Raw genomic sequence first — 9,624 nt, forward strand, 5'->3', positions numbered from 1 at the left:
TGCGTTCCAAGTCTCTCTGTAGCGTGACAGCGCGCCAGCAACCCTATCAAGGAGGTTGAAGAAAACTGGAGACGGTGTATTCCTTCCTTATTCTAGTGCATTATATGGGCTGAAGCCAATAGGCGGAGCTTTAGTTCACCAAAACATAGCAAATGCTATTGAAAACAACAATAGCAAAAGATTAAAAATAGTGGTTCATCTTTAAAAAGTCTAAAGCTGCTCCAGTTGGATAGGCACTAGGCAGTGCCTTTAAAGGTGGAAGAGAAAAGATTTGGGGTTTTTAAAAAATTGACAGCTTTTTAATTTATTTGAAAGCTGCGCATGTCTAGATATATCATGAAATAAAAATTGAATATCACTAAAACAGCAGTTATTTTGTGCTCATTTTTTACACTGTCCTATACGATACAGATAGTGAGATTTCAGTGAGAATATCCTGTTTCTTGATGGATTCATCACAACTGTTGTAATTATTATTATTGTTAACATTTGTATAGTGCTACCAGAAAGCACGCAGCGCTGAACACCTGAGGCTGACACAGGAAGCCTGGTGTTATGAAGCTGGAATATGCTGAAATTAAATGGAAGTAAAATTAAACTCTCCTGTCAGTTTCATTGGGGCACATGGAATCACATCTGCATCTGTTTTGTAGAAGTTTACATTTTAGCTACACAAATGGATTATTCTGTTTTTAGTCATGTTTCATGGACAAGTGGTTTTAGAAGTCAAAATAAAAATAAATATTTTGTTTCATGCAGATCTCTTTTGTTTAAACATAACTAAAGGGGCTAAAAGCCCCTAATGCATCTTGTAGCGCTTTAGAAATGATAAGTAGTAGTAATGCAGTCCATTGGTTTTCTTATATTTTGTTCTTGTGATGATTTATACTTTGCCAAAACTCTCTTATCTCTTCTATCTAGTTGATAATAAAAGGGAAATGGGACTTGATATACTGCCTGAGGTTTTTGCAACTACATTCAAAGCGGTTTACATATATTCAGGTACTTATTTTTTGTACCAGGGGCAGTGGAGGCTTAAATGACTTGCCCAGAGTCACAAGGAGGCGCTTGTGAATACTATCCACCCTAAAAATGTGTTTTGTGGCTGTACATGAGGAGGAGTATTGACTAAATAAGTGTATGTTCGTGTCCCTGGTCATGCATCCCAAATTTATAAACTTCTTTCAAGAAATCAAGTTAATTGTTTAACTTATTAGTGGAACATAACCACAGAGGCATGGCATTTTCATTATGGTAATACTAGGGTCCAGCTAAGGAGCAGGTTATTTTGAGTTAGTTTTCACTGGACCAAACTTGCTTTCCTTGTGCCATCACCATCCAGCGAGTAGGCAGTGTCTTAAAATGTGGAGGATAAAGGATTTTTTTTAAAAATTGTTATATCCCACAAAGCTTGGGATCTTGTCAGGTATTTGTGACCTGGATTGGCCACTGTTGGAAACAGGATGCTGGGCTTGATTGACCTTTGGTCTTTCCCAGTATGGCAATACTTATGTACTTATCCCAAGCAAACTCGGGTGGCTTACATTTGAAAATACAGAGAAACAGAATAATAGAATTTAGTAACATTATGGGAGCAAGCAGATGGATATGTCTGAAACATTTAACAAAGTTGAGATTAGTATATATACCCAACTGGGCATTTAAAAGTCTGTCCTTTAATGATGCCACATGTTCAGAAATCATAGCCATAAGCATAGACAGTTATAAAAACATTATCACATGCACAAAGACATCCATACACACATTGCAAAAGTAAACAACAACTTCTAAAAAGTACATCCAAAACTTACAGCCTCTGGCACTGCTGTGCTGCCAGTGTGCTGCATACTGTCTTCTCTGCCTCCTCTGGTGCTGGGCCACAGGTCTCCCTCCTGATGATCTGCTCTCTGACAGAGAGCTCAGCAGATCATCAAGTGGGGAGTGGAGACCTGCCACCAGCCAAGCCAACAACACGACCATCTCTGTCTAAAGTCCACATTCCACACGTGACAGGGCAGGGCATGGCGGCTCCAAGCTATTAATGTGGGCTACATCCCTGGTCCCTCACCATCCTATTGGTCAATTTGACCAATAAGATGGCAAGGGGAAAAATTCACCAGTCCACAGGACCCCACGTGAAAAAACGCCCAAAACACTGCTACCTGCAGCTTCTGATTTTTCCCACAGGGGCTCACGGAAAATAGCCCAATTCCCCAGTTTTACCATGGATATGGCAACTTTGCATCTCAGCGTTCTTGTCAGTCCCTGCGGGCCCCTCCCTCTTGCAGCCTCGATGTAGATGTATATTATATTACTTAGATGGGGTAACTCTGCATCCTGGCCCGCCTCCACGGACTGACTCTTAGGCTTCTGGGGAGTGACTACAGGGCTGGGTTCTCTTCCCTTCCAGGGACATTCCGGGTTTTCTACCTCCCTTAGGCTTCTATACCTGGGCTGATGAGGGGTCAGATCTACTAGCATCCTGCTTATTCTGTCAGAGTGGAGTCCCAGAGTCAATAAAATATATATACACATACACACACACATAGGAGTGAGCTCTGTGGGTGTTTCAGCACCCCAATATCTCATTGACTGTGTCCAGGGAGGTATAATTTCTGTTGAGTTTAGCAATTTTCAGTTTGAAAAGTTGGCATCTATAAATAAATAAAAATCAGGCCTTGGAAAATGCAAGATGTGCTTTTTGTGAAATACACACTACAAAAGTGTAGAGACTAGGAAGACGTGGGGAGCTATTACAGTGGTGCTCAGGCTTTGTTTGCTATCTGTCACTGTTTCTGCAGAAGCTCACAGTGGTCTGTTTTTCAGTGTGAAAAGAGAGAGACTTGGCTGGGGAAGGGAAGCCATAGAGACCCTTCTTTGATAGCCAGTGAATGGTTGTTTGCCTCTGATGCATTCTCAGGTGATAATATGCGATGCTCCAGGTGCTGTGTCTTTCCTCTGGAGGACTGCAAGCAGGGCCACTCCAACCAGTAGGTAAGACTAGACAGTTGCCTAGGGAAACAGCAGATCCTGACAGCCACACAAACTCAAAGAACCATCAATGAAGGGGCGGACTGACCACTGAGACAATAGGGCAATGCCTTAGGGCCCACAGCAGTAGGGGGCCCATTCTCCTTTAGCTTCCATCTATTAGATTGTAAGCTCTTTGAGCAGGGACTGTCTTTCTTCTATGTTTGTGCAGCGCTGCGTATGCCTTGTAGCGCTATAGAAATGCTAAATAGTAGTAGTAGTAGTAGTAGTTTAACCATTTTTGATAGGTGGTTAGAGGCACATGGCCCTTTGTGCCTGGAGGCCCAGATCACTGTCAGTTCACCCTTGCATCACTGTGAATTTTTATTTGCAGAAAGAGTGGTCAATTTTCAGGTAGCTTATTTACGTGGTAAATGGTTTATAGCCTATGGCATCCAATACTCTTCCACCAGCCCTGGCTGCAAGTGCATGAGGGGGCTCTGTTATTTGTCCTTCCTGGCAGTGCCAGTGTAGAATTTGTCACCTTCCTAATAATTTGTGATGAGCACTATCTTAAGTAGAAAATCCCAAGATAATTGTGCTTTGTAGCTAATTTTTCCACTGTGGGCAGGGAAGTCTGTCCATATCTGTGTGGTGTGTGGACTGCTGTGATAATATTAAAAGTAGCACATGGCCATTTACTGCCTGAGCCCCTGCCGCCACCTATTTTCTTGGCAGTAAGGGCTCACGCACTACTTGCGTGGTAATCAGGCAGCATGCGGTAATGTGGCCGTGCTGCCAGTTACTGCTGGGAGTTCACCCCCGCAGTAGAAAATAGAAAATAATTTTCTACCATGGAAAACTGCACGCGCCAACTTCGGAACTACCGCTGGGCACCCACGCTACCCCGCAGGTAGGGTCGATTTAGCACACGCTACCTGCACAGTAGCCCTACTGCAGCTTAGTAATAGGGTCCCTTAGCTATTGTAACTAGAGTGGGTTTCCAGCCCATAGCGCAGTGGCTCCCAACCTTTTTTTGTATTGGGGCATACTTGCAGCCCAGGGTTCATCACCCTCCCAAAAAACTCCAGGTTGTTTGTCTTGCTAATTGTAATTTGATTAATCGTATGGCTTCTGAACATAAGTAAAAGTTGAGGTGGTCATAGTTTGTCAACTCCTTGTGCAAAGTGTTTCATTTGGAGGAAGGAAGTAGCTGATGAGAACATTATTTATTTAATTCTACAACAAATGTGGAGCTGAGACAGGAGGCAGTGGCCCTGCACTGGAGAGGTGGATTGCTTAAAATACACACACACAAAATGCCAGGGAAAGAACGACTGCCCTTTATAATCCTAGGGTGACTAGAAGAAATAGCAGCAAAATATGTTGTGTCCTTTTTATTCTGGTAGTAGCTATAGTACTTCATGCTGTGTCACTATACTAAAATGCTTCTAGCCTGCCCTATCCCCACCATAGTAGGTTCAAGGGAGATAGCAAATATTACAGACACATAAAACGAAAAGAAAAAAAAAGACCCAAGAATTATCATTCTACAGCTTCATAAAATTTCTTAGATAAGATTTCAATAATTTCCACAAAATAATGTATGTAGAAGCAAGATGAACATTTAACAGCAGACAATTCCAAATTTTCACTGCATAAAAGAGAAAAAGATTTCTCATACATGGACCTTTATCTTGGTCCTTTAATAGCAGGAAAAGTCAAAAGCAACCCGGGCAAAATTTCTGCTGGTAAAGGAGGATCCTAGTAATGAAACCCAGGGAGCAAAAACCTCAGGAGCCTGGCCAAATAAAGTTTTATATACCAAGCAAGAAATCTTAAACTCAATTCGTGCTGCCACACGGTGGCATAGCCAGAAGGGGCACAGTGGGCGCAGTGGCTCCCCCAAATGGATTTTTAAAAAAATGGCACCTAAGCCGTTCTCAACCTGCGGGGCTGGCGCACTGCAGCAAGGGTTTTTTTTAAATTTGTGGTAACTTTCTCCCCTCCCTTTCCTTCCCTTCCCACCCCACTGTTCCACAGCATGCCTCTCTCCCCAAGTCCAAAATCACTTTCTGTTCTCCCTCTTCCACCACTCTCCCGGACCATCAAGCCTACTTTGTTTAGCAGCCCCTGCAGCAATAACACGCTGCCTGATTGAGCCGGCGTTGGATCCTTCCCTCTGCTTGAGGGAAGTACTAGTGTTCAGCCAGAAGAGCGGATCCAATGTCGGCTCAGGCAGCATGTTATTGCTGCAGTGACCGCTAAACAAAACAGACTTGACAGTCTGGAGGGGGGTGGAGGCAGTTGCAGCAGGGAAACAGAGGGTGCTGGACTTGGGGAGGGGGGTTGAGGGCGGCAGCAGAGAGAGAGAGGGAAAATAGAGGGTACTGGACTTGGGGAGGGGGGTTGAAGGCAAGGAGGTTAGATAAAATAGGAGACGGGATGAGGCTATCTAGCCTTTTGACCCAAAACAATAGCAAATGCTATTGAAAACAATAGCAAAAGCTGATTATTACAAATAAGGGCCTGCCTATGGATGGTCCATCTGTAAAATGTCTAAAGCTGTTCCAGTTGGATAGGCATTGCCTTAAAAGGTGGAGGACAAAAGATTTTTTAAATATTTTTTAATTTATTTGAAAACTTCCCATATGTAGATATAAATATCATGAAATAACAATTGAATATCACTAAAACAGCTTAAAAAATATTGTAGCTGGTAGAAACAGCAGTAATAAACTCTGTATTTTGTGCTCATTTTTCTAGTGTTCTATACAATACAGATGGCCAAATTTCAGTGAGGATATTCTGTTTCCTGATGGGTTCAACTTTATACTAACTATTGTAATCTGCCTTGGGAAGCCTGGTGTTATAAAGATGGAAAGTGGGAAGAGAAGAGGAAGATGGTGGACCAGAAGAGGAGGAGGAAAGAGAGAGTATGAGAAAGGGAGAGATGTTGGATCTACAGGAGATGCATTTATACAAACCCTGATGGCTTGGTTCCTTCTTGAATTGTGTACACTTAGCAGGCTTTCTCTTCTGGTGTGCAATTTGCTGTCTATACAACCTGGAAGGCACATGGCATTGGGGATTTGTGTAGCCATGTCTCCTGGCACTGTAAGGAGGAAAAGGGGGAAGAGGAGACAGCGACTTGCTGAACCGTAGGGGTGGAAGGAACAAGGAGAGGGGATAGGGAAATGCTGGACCATAGGGGTGGAGGGAACAAAGAGAGGGAAAATGGAAATGCTGGACCACATTGGTGGAGGAGAGAGAGGGGTTGGGGGGACAAGGAGATGCTGGGCTAGAAGAGTATAAGAAGTGAGAGGGAGGGGAGATATTGGCATGGTGGAACAATGTGGGGACCATGGAGGTTCTCGAGGAGAGATGAGTGAGAGGAGGATGGTAAGTACAGAGGGTAGAATTGTATAATGGGGAGTGGGTGAAAAAGAAGGAAATATGACGCTAGGGAAGGAGTAAGACAGGAGAGGTAGGGGTGAGAGGTGAAGATGGAAAGTTGATAGGTACTGGTAAGTGAAATATAGGTGGAGGACTGAATAGTGAGAAGATAAAATCTGAGGAGAGAGACAGAAAACAGAAAAAGATATATAATCAGAGACAGATATAGTGAGGGAATAGAAGAAGATAAAAGGGAAATGGAGAAATGACAAATGGACCACACCCACTGGAAAGAGAGCAGAAGACAGACAAGAAAACAGAAAAGAAAAAACTGGGACCAACATGCTTGAAAAAAATAAAATACCCAGACAACAAAGGTAGAAAAAAGTGTTTAATTTTGAATTTATTTGGTGGAATATGTTAGCTTTGGGAAATGTGCATCACGGATGTCTTTTCTGATTTTTTTTTTTTTCGGAACAAGAGGAAATACATTTGTGTTTTAATTTCTTCTTTGTTGTGGAACATGCCTAGTTTGAATTCTTGGGGTTCCCAATTCAGTTTTTATCTTTATATTTCTAATTTGTGATCCCTTGTTCTGTATTTGGTGTGTGACCAAGGTGTGGTATTCTGTGGGCAAGTAGTTTCTGCATAGAACTCTTTAGCAGTAGTAGATGTATTGGTGTTCTAGGGCACCATGTCATATTTGTAGTGCTGGCTGTTAAGTAGGATTCTTGTTTAAATCAGTGCTACTGTTCTATAGCAGATTTTCTACATATATGTCAAGTTAGGATTTTTTTTCAGGTTTTGTGTTATTTCACAATGTGCCTGGTAGTGGAGAGATTTATTTCGCTATTATTGAGATGGTATGAGAATATAATTAAAAAAAAAATTTGTATGGTAACTTCTTTGGAAAAAATGTGCTAGTTATGATTTGCATCTGCTGTTGTGAGGGAGATAAGGTTTTTGTGGACGCAAAGCATGTTTACTTTTAATATATAAGAAGTGATGTACTGTATCAGACCAAGGTCCATAAGGATCATGTATGCAGTGTGTAATGAATGTGAGCATCATGTGTGTCCTGACTGAAAAAAGGTTGAGAACCATTGGCCTAGGCATCACTATGGGGTCGCACGGGGAGTTGCACAACACGCGATCCAGTATTTCTCCCTCTTTACCCTATCCTGTGCAGTCCTATATCTCTCTTGGCCTTTCCTCCTCCTCCTCCTCGGTGGTCCTCCAGTGTTTCTATGCCTGCCGGCAGCATCAGCAAATAAAGCAAACTGCCTCTGGCTGGCTCCGTAAGTGTTCCCTCTGCTGTGTCCCACTTATGTTGACACAAGAACTCGTCTCAGAGGAGGCGGGATACAGCAGAGGGAACACTTGCAGGGCCGGCCAGAGGCAGTTTGCTTTACTTGCTGGCACTGCCGGTAGCCATAGAAACACTGGAGGACTAGCAAGGAGGAGGAAGAATGGATGATACTGATACAAGACCTTGGGTGGGGGGAGGGGGAGGAAAAGTAAACGATATACCAGACTGTGAGTAAGGAAAGGGAGGATGAGAAATACCAGAATGCAGTGAAGGGGGAGGCAGACGCACAGAGGGGAGATTAATTCAACACTGGAATTCATTGCCAGAGAATGTGGTAAAGGTGGTTAGCTTAGCAGAGTTTAAAAAAGGTTTGGATGGCTTCCTAAAGGAAAAGTCCATAGACCACTATTAAATTGGACTTGGGGAAAATTCACTATTACTGGGATAAGCAGTATAAAATGTTTTGTACTTTTTGGGGATCTTGCCAGGTATTTGTGACTTGGATTGGCCACTGTTGTAAACAGGATGCTGGGCTTGATGGACCTTTGGTCTGTTCCAGTATGTCAATACTTATGTACTTCTGTGCTTATGCTTTATAGGAAAGATAGGGACACAGAGGGAATGATGGTGGACATGGAGTGAGAAAAAATGTCACCTGGAGAGCAGATCTAGAAACAGCAGAAGTTGAATGGCACTCGGGGGGGGGGGGGGGGGGGTAGGAGATACAAAGTAGCAGATGGATGGCACTTAGGGAGGGGGTGAAGGGGAACAGAGCTGAAGATGGGACGGGGAGGACAGAACAGAGAAGAAGATGAATGGAACTAGGGGGCAGGGGTGGAGAGAAGGAGAACAGAGCAGAAGATGGATGGGGCCAGGGGGCATGGAGAGAAGGAAAACAGAGCAGAAGATGACTGGGTGATCGAATGAAGGTTGAGGAACAAAGCAAGAAGTTATAGATAAAAAAGATGGACTGGGAATTTTGAGGGGATAGTGAGTACTTGAAAAATGCTAGTTATGAATAGGGATATGTTGATGGGTTGGGAGAATGAGTGAGAGTGTGAAATGAGAGATAAGAGAAGAGGGGCAAGAAAAGGGGATGAAGTTTGCTATGAATAACCTGAAAGACTGGAGAGGATGAGAGGCAATGAAAAGGGATGGAGGTACTGGGGAGGGGTATGAGTCTCTGACATGGTTGAGTGAGGGAGGAAATCAGGTTAAAAAGATGGCGAAAGAGAGGCACTAGGACATGGGGTATAGAGTAAGAGACAGAAGAATGGTCTGGAAGCAAGGGAAGGAAGGAGAGATAGGGATGGAGCTGGAGCTGACGAAGGGATAGGAGGCAGTGGAGGGTAGATGAGGGTTTAGAGAGTGTGTACAGAGGATTGGGGGTGGGTGGGCAATGGGAATACTGGAGAGAGAATGGGAAGAAAATAGGAAAAGCCAATAGGTAGATGAGAAGTGAAAAGGAGACTAGAGGGTGAGAGAAAGGGAGAATGAGAGTAAACTTCAACAGGTAGATATAAATGCAGAGAACAGAAAAGTGTGTATGTGTGTGTGGGGTGGGGAAACATAAAATGAAAGATCAGTGCCAGACAGATGTAAAGAAGGAAAGGAAGAAGACAAGAGGAGAGAGAAGAAATGAAAAGGCCAACCTGGAAAAGAATTTGGGAGAAGACTCAGTGGCGTACCGAGGGTGGGACGGTGGGGGCGGTCTGCCCCGGGTGCACGCCGCTGGAGGGGTGCAGAAAGTAGCCGCGCGGTTGTTGGCTCCGCTGGTTCCCTGCTCCCTCTGCCCTGTTCCGGAGCAGAGGGAGCAGGGAACCAGCGGAACCGACAGCCACACGGCTGCTCCCAGCAGGTAAGAAGGCTTCCAAGATAACATCTATGTGTAAGATGGTAGCCTCAGAGCTCAATGAATTGATATTCAGAAGATTGGATGAATATCGAGT

This window comes from Microcaecilia unicolor, chromosome 3, assembly GCF_901765095.1.
Source record: "Microcaecilia unicolor chromosome 3, aMicUni1.1, whole genome shotgun sequence".
Classification (NCBI taxonomy): domain Eukaryota; kingdom Metazoa; phylum Chordata; class Amphibia; order Gymnophiona; family Siphonopidae; genus Microcaecilia; species Microcaecilia unicolor.